Genomic DNA, 8,135 nt, shown 5'->3' with positions numbered 1-8,135 from the left:
ATGTTGTATTTTGTAATACTATGATCACGAAGTGTCTTATGCTATTTCTGGTTAGATATTTATAAGTAGGTACCATGCAATGCCTTATGCCACGTATTAGGCCATATTCTTATAACCTCTCTAAACAACCATTGACATTGGACTTTTTTCTTTCTTCTTCGTCTTATTATTTTGTTTTTTATTTAGTATGAATAATAGTCCTTTGACATACTATATTTCAATTATTATTGTAAATGAATCACGATGAATTTAATTTCGACAATATAAGGGGGACATTATTGTAATAAGTATACTTTCATTAGGTCTGAATAGTTATTATGATACTAACTTAAACTTTGACAAATAATGATGTAAACTTAAATTAGTTAATATGAATATTTTGATATATAAATAGGTAGATAATTATGTAAAAACTAACGAACTAACTGTAAGTAAATTCTAATAACTTGACTAACATTTATTTAACATTTTGCACGTCGCAAAATCGACAAAATATGTGAAACACTGCTTGAATTGTATCACCCTCTGTACCATATTTTTGCAAATAAAAATTATTATTATTATTATTATTGGGGCGCTTCATGTTTCTCGTTGCTTTCCAAAGAGAATAGTTTGTGTCCGAGGTATGTGTTAGCTTTGAAAGGTACAATTGTAAGTTATCATTTTCTAGTTCTTTGATTAACTTTTTTAATTTCTGTGAGGCTTTATTAAAAGCGGTCTTGTCGCTGGGATAGCCGGTGTTGTGCCAGACTTTGCGAAGTCTTCGTCTTTCTCTAATGCAATCCTTAATATGTATTGGATATATGTGTTCTTTAGCGATTCCTATTTTCCTATGTGCTGTGGCTCTGTTTGCAGCGTCATGAATAGTTTGGTTGAGGTTTTTTATGGCATGCTCCACTTCTTCAGTTGTCTTCAGTGATACTTTGTGCTGAATATCTTCGGTAATTATGTTTTGATATGTTTCCCAGTTGGTATTCTTGTTGTATATTCTAGGTTGTGTTTCCGTAAGAATCACCTTATTGTGTACATGAAGTACTACTGCTGTGTGATCAGAAGTGAGATCTGAATCTGCCTGAATGCTTGTGTTGTTAATTGCAATGTTTCTCGATATGAAAAAATCTAGAAAGGTCGGGTATTTTATGTGGGTCTGTCGGCCAGTATGTATGCTCACAGGCTGAGAAGCAGTCGAGATTGAGGTCTCTTACTGTTTGGTACAGCTGTCTTCCTCTAGTTGTTGTTAGCCTGGAACCCCAGAAGAGGTGTTTGGCGTTCCAGTCACCTCCAATTATAAACCGATGTCCAAGAGAAGAGAAGAAATTTTAATAGTCTTCCTTAGATATCTGATGTTTAGGGGGACTGTATACTGCACCGAGTGCTATTTCAGAGGTTTTATCACTCACTTGGACTAGAGTAGCCTGTATCTTATCGGTCGAAAAGTTTTCAAGCGGGTGGTATTTTATGCAAGATTTTCCAGTTTCCTGATGGGTGGTTTGTGGCATACGTAGTATATCCCTTAATGTAGAAGTAGCTTTTATTTGTAAAGCGGGTTTCCGATATCAGTGCCACATCTATCTTCTTCATATGGAGAAACATTTCAAACTCTAATCGACGTCCGACTAGTCCATTGGCGTTCCATGTTATTATACTGAGATTTGAATTTATTTTTTCATTTGGCTACTTAAAAGCTGGATAAAGCGGTCCATCATGTTGTCTACCATGTTTATCATCATGGTTTGAATTTTATCAAACATTTGTTCGAGAATGTCACTGAGTGGTTGCATTTGCAGCAAAACCATTTTCTGAGGCGTCTGCGAAGCCATGAAGTGAGTATGTAGAAGTTAATTTGTGCGGAGCTACGTGTCTGGGAAAATGTATGTTTGAGATGTGCGGAAGATCATGAGAAATGCGCTGCCAGTCTTGTGTAATGTTATCTGGAGTAGGGTCGTCCCAATCCAATTTGAGCAACCACAATTTTTGTAGAAGTAACTTCGCGCGGAATATGACAGGAGTGATCCAACCGTTTGGATCATAAAGAGAAGCTACAGTGCTGAGTATGGATCGTTTTGTTATGTGAGGAATTGGCGGTAGTGAAATGTGATATGTAAATTCATCAGACTGCGGAATCCATCTAATACCTAAAACCTTAACAGAGGGAGAATCTGATGTCAAAGTCCTTAGGCATTTCGCATTGATCATCAGGGAAACGTTGTAAGAGTTGAGGAGTGTTAGATTTCCATTTACTGAGCTGGAAACCACCAAGCGATAATAAATTAATGAGTTGAGTTTGAAGAGCTGAAGCTTCTTCTATGGAGTCATGACCACAGAGAATATCATCTACGAATATGGAGTTACGTAATACATGAGCAGCTTGGGGATAGCGATGACCTTCATCATCAGCTAGTTGTAATAATGTGCGGATAGCATGATAAGGACTTGAACGTAATCCGTATGTAACAGTGTTGAGCGCATATGTGAGTAAAGGTCGATCAGGAGACGATCTCCAGAGTATGAGCTGATAATAACGTTGATCTGGATTGATAATAATATTTCTAAACATCATTTTTATATCTGTGGTAAAGACTACACGATTTGTTGTAAACGTCATAATTATATCGACAATATCACGCTGAAGGGCGGGGCCTGTATGTAGGCAATCATTAAGGCTGACACCATTGGATGACTTACAACTGCCATCGAATACTGTGCGGAGTTTATCAGTACCTGATTTAAATATACCATGATGAGGAATATAATAATGAGGTTTATGTGTAAAAGTAGAAGGATGACAAGGTGTCATGTGGCCTAAGTTTATGTATTCGTTCATAAATTCTATGTATTTTGAGCGGAATGAATGGTCGGATTGTAATCGCTTTTCTAAGTTGAGAAATCTACGGAGAGCAATAGTATGTGACCTAATTGCGGAGCATTCGATAAAAATGGAAGAGTTACGATATAACGTCCCGAACGGTTACGAGTAGTAGTTGAGCGGAATAAGTCTTCACATTGTTCATGTAATGGGTTTGAGTGAGTTGGACGCGGCTGGGGTTCTTCTGACTCCCAGAATCATTCTAGACTTTTATTTATATCTTGATGAGAATGAGAATGAACAGAATGAGTGGATTGGGCGGAATGAGTCGAATGAGCGATATGAGCGGAGTTAACTTGAACTACTGAGTTATCATATAATTGTTTAATGGGACCTATGAGTGCAAAATCAAAAATCGTGCCGAAGGCTATGGGCTTCCCCGGGCCCAAAGTCACCTTAGTACCATCTAACACATGGCCTAAAACATCTGAGCCTAAAATGAGATCGATGGGCGCAGGAGTATGATAATTGTGATCCGCTAAAGGAATAAGCTGACTTTCCGAGTCATGTACTACATCGGGAATTTTTTGCATAGGTAGGTAACCTGTGACATCCTTCAAAATATGAGCGGAAGTTGTGATAGAAGGCGTGTCACTACGTGTGGGCCGAAAAGTAATCGAAACATGACCTTTAGAATTTTGTATGTGCTGATCTCCAACGCCTGTTATTTTTAATGAGCAATGTTTCGGTTGTAAATTAAGTGTTTTTACTAAGCGTTGAGTAATTAAAGTTATCATACTACGACAATCAAGTAATGCGCGTGCTTTGTGATAGTTACCATATTTATCTGAAATTTTCAAAACAACTGTAGGTAGGTAGGTAATATGGGAGTTTGTAATGAGTTATTATTATGCTGAGTAGTAACTTCATCGGAATCATTATGAGCTGATTTATGAGCTGAGTTATGAGCGGATTTATGATGAGAAAAATTATTATTTAAATTATTGGGCTGATTTTCTAACTCTGAATGCTCCGTGATGGTAGGTAGTCATTGTTTATTATTATGAGGCGAAGATGAACGAGATTGGTTAGATGTAGATGGTTGATGATGAACGATCGTATGGTTTGTGTTAGATGTGTAGGTATGAGTATTATTATTATCACGACGACGGGGCTGCGCGCGCAGGTGAGCAGGAAGTAAATGAGCTGATGATGTTGGCGAGCGTGGTGCATAATGACGATGAAGAGAAGTGTGATGATTAGGACTACCACAATCCTTACAGACACCAGTCGACCTACATTCGTTTTCGTAGTGCGGACCTAAACATTTACGACATCTACCTTTTGACTCGATAAAGTCCCAACGTCCTTGAATGGGCTGATGGTTATACTTGGGACAAGCTATTAATTTGTGCTCTGTGGACCTACAATATGGGCAGTAAAACTTAGATTTAAAACTGGCTTGAGCTGAGTATACGTGCTGAACTTGTCGGGGGGGAGAGGGGGGTGCATAGTGTTGGCGAGAATGGTATGTGCTGAAGGCGAGCGCTGATACGCGGGGCTGATGGGTCTAAAGCGGAGACTGCGCGGAGAGCGGGGGGAGGGGGGTTGTTGACGGCAAGGTCCCGCTTGGCCTTGAGACTCAGTGCGCGCTGGCGTCGGACATTCTGTCTCGATGCAGCGCGCGTGCTCTTCTAAAAAAGAGATTAAATTATCTAATGTGGGCAGAACATCAGAGGCGCCGTATCTCCTCTCGAATAATGTGCGGAGCTCCCCCTGTAGTTTACGGACTACAATCGAGACAAAAACATAGTTGCTGTCCATAGGCAAGTTTAAGTTTTTTAATGCGCTTTGAGCTGAGATAAGCGGAGTGAGAAAAGTAGCTCGGATACTCGAGCGTATATGAATATTGGGCAGACCGAATATAATATCGACAAACCTATCGATCAACACGCGACGGTTTTCATATCGACGTGTTAGTATGTCGAGCGCAACACTATAATTCTCGTTAGTGATTTTTAGATGAGAAACCATGGATAATGCCTCCCCCGACAGGCATGAGAGCAGGTAATGTAATTTTACCGCGTCCGACAACGTTGCCATGTCGTCCATCAGACTACGGAAAATCGTAATAAAAGAAGGCCATTCTTCAACCAACGAATTAAACTTCGGAAGCTCAATTTTAGGCAAAACGGAAGAAGTGAGCTGAGGAGTCTTCGAAGTACTTTGTGTTTTTTCGGCCGCCGTTAAAATAAAATAATAGTCCGAAATCGCACTGTCGTAATTGGACGTATATAGTTTTTCGTTATCTTGGGATAAGTTTGGGTCGTCTAGAATCTCATGATAAATATTTTCTAACCTTGTTTTTTGATAGGGGACTTCCTTAAGACGCGCATTAAACTCCTTTCTTAATGTTTGAGAATACTCCTTGGAGTCGAAACTAGAAAGTGCTGTCGCAATTTCTTTCAGCCGACTGAAAGCTTTGACGGCCTCTCTGAAAACGGCAGCTTGCAATTTAGTAGGCATGCTAGTGTAAAGGAACCTTAACGAGCTGATAAAAATGTATATAAGTAGTTAATAAACTATGTTGAAAAAATAGTAAAGTGTTATACATAGTAATGTGCTGAGTTAGTATCTCTGAATTCTAACGCAAGTATAACTCGGTAACAGCAATATTATGTAATGAGCGGAGACATAAAACGTTTAAATGCGATACCTAAGACGCTTGTTATTGTAATAGTTATTAAAAACAATTAACAGATGTTTCTTATCGGAGCGGAGGTGCTGAGGTATGCGCGCGCGGCGTAAGATCGATCGCGATAAGGCGAGTAATTAAGTCGAAGTACCTAAGTGCTAAGTTAACAAAAACAACTGTAAATATTTCAATGAGCTGAACAATAATAACACTTAATGTAATAGGCACAAACTATGTGATGTATGAAAGTTTCTTTGTTCCTACAACCCGACGGAATTATGTTGAAGATATTTTTATATTGATATTTGGGCTGAAATATATTCGGGAATTTAATTTAAATGCAATATAGACGCAACATATGGGCTGAAAATAATGCGATTACAATTATACAATAAGATGATAGGGGATTAAATTACCTATGCAAATTATTACTTAATATGGCGGACGAACAAAATCGTATTTGGCAAACTTGCAAAAATAATGCCGTTAACAGGTAAAAAATGGACGGAGGTTACTTAATTCGATAGAATATTATAATAAAATGGGATTCTAATAAGATTAGGCAGAAATATGAGCAGAATGAACTGTAGTTTTAATTTTCGCCGGGCGGGGCATTAAAGCGGGTGGGTGAAAAAAATATTCCTAGGCTCGCTATGGACCACGGGGTGTGCTGAAAGGCTCGAAATGACCAGAAAGGTCACTGGACGGCTCGAAAGGACCAGAAAATGTAGAGGCGAGGACCCCTACACTACAACGATGGACAGAAAGGAAACTGGGGTTACCTGGTGGCTGAGGTAGCTGGGCAGATGAGCTGAGATGGGATGAGCTGATGTGCTGCACTGTCACCTTCTATTTCACTGAGCTGAGATCGCGATTCACGGAACGGCTAGCCGATATTTTTCGTATGTAACGATCGCGCGCCGGTAATGGACTGTGTCGAACTTTATGTCAAACGTATGACAGCTGACAGCGCAGACTCATGCGCAGTGTTGCCAACTGCCACATTCGTCGCGCTAAAGTTTGGCGCGAACAAAAGTAATAAAGTATATAAAGTATAAAGTAATAAAGTATATAAAGTAATAAAGTATAAAGTAGGATTAATTATATTCTGTTCACTAAACAATGCTGGCATGTCTTGTATGATTAGTGATCGAAGCTTGTATGGCAAAAGGCCTTATTAAAATAAAGATAAAAAAAAATCTCTTTGTCGCGGGACAGAAAACCGACAACAATCGGGGAACGGGCCGCGAAGTGCGAAAGTGGTGCGAAACATATTCGAATCCATTTCGAATCGCATCTCTCACTCATGCTTCGCAGAAATTTCGCGGCGCCGCGGCGTCGCGCGCGAGTGGGGATGGGGTCGGGGAACCAGCCGCGAAGTGCGAAAAATATGCGAATCGGATCCACACTCACGTTTCGCGGAAATTCCGTGGCGCGAGTGGGAATGGGGCCAAAATAAATAAAACAGTCAAATAATGGTCAAAGCTACAATTAAATAAATTAAATGTCAATCAATTCATATTTAAATTAGTAAAATTCCATTGAGGTAATATACACTGGAGAGAGCCTTTTAACGGTGTATAAGCGTCAAAAGCGTGTAATGTTATGTCCTACTTAGTAGGACATAACAAAGGAGTCGGTCTGTATATTTCACGTAATAAAAGTGTTAATAAAGGTTTTTAGTGAACATTTAATGCTAGATATTGTTGAGTTCTGTGGTTCCGCTACATAATAAACCATAAGAATGGTCAAAGAATGCCTCAAACACGTGGATTTAACATTAAATATCATACAGGCGATACAGAAACATATTTAACATTAATATGTTTCTGTATCGCCCAAAGGTTGACTGGCAGATAATGCCTTAAGGCATTAACTCCACCTTTGTACGTCTTGTATGTGCATAAAGTTTTTAATAAATAAAATAAATAAATACGTAAGTTTGGAACAACGTTTTTTGGGCTTTTCAATCGGTATTTTTGTAAGCTAAAAAAATAATTTATAAGTTTATTAATCCCTTATTCGTGCTATATACGGCATTAGTGCTAAAAATGTCAAATCAATTAAAAATTTGGCTATAAAAATCGCATAGCTTTTTACGTGTTTACGGATTCTCATCACTTGAACTATAGTTAATCGATATCATGAACTAATTGACTTTCTTTCCTGTATCATAATGTGCTTCGAAATAATCGACAAATAGAAATATTCATGAAAATAAACGCACACTACTTGTATGAAAAAAGCACAAAATGGCCACGCGATGACGGGCTAAGACTACATCTATACTATAATACTTTATCTATGTAAAATTCATTTCAATTCCTTAAAAATAATTACAATCAATTATTAGTCAAATTCATTAATTCAATTCCTTAAAAAATATACAATCAAATAAATAATAATTATTATGATGTAATCATGACAATACAAATATGGTACAAAAAATCATAGAAAGTAAGTCGTATAAAAAAAGTGTTACAATATTTCTGTGGAGAATTCGATGATCTACAAGCTTGTCCTACTTATTTCTATAATAGGTTGCACTATTTGAAAGAAAAACGAGAAAAACTTCAATTTCATACCTTTGACCTTGAATACAATTTTTGGCACTAGGAGGATCGCCGGGGACTT

The sequence above is a fragment of the Aricia agestis genome, chromosome 14 (genome assembly GCF_905147365.1).
Source record: "Aricia agestis chromosome 14, ilAriAges1.1, whole genome shotgun sequence".
Lineage (NCBI taxonomy): Eukaryota > Metazoa > Arthropoda > Insecta > Lepidoptera > Lycaenidae > Aricia > Aricia agestis.
The sequence above is the reverse complement of the archived record's forward strand: the minus strand, read 5'-3'. Positions refer to the sequence as shown.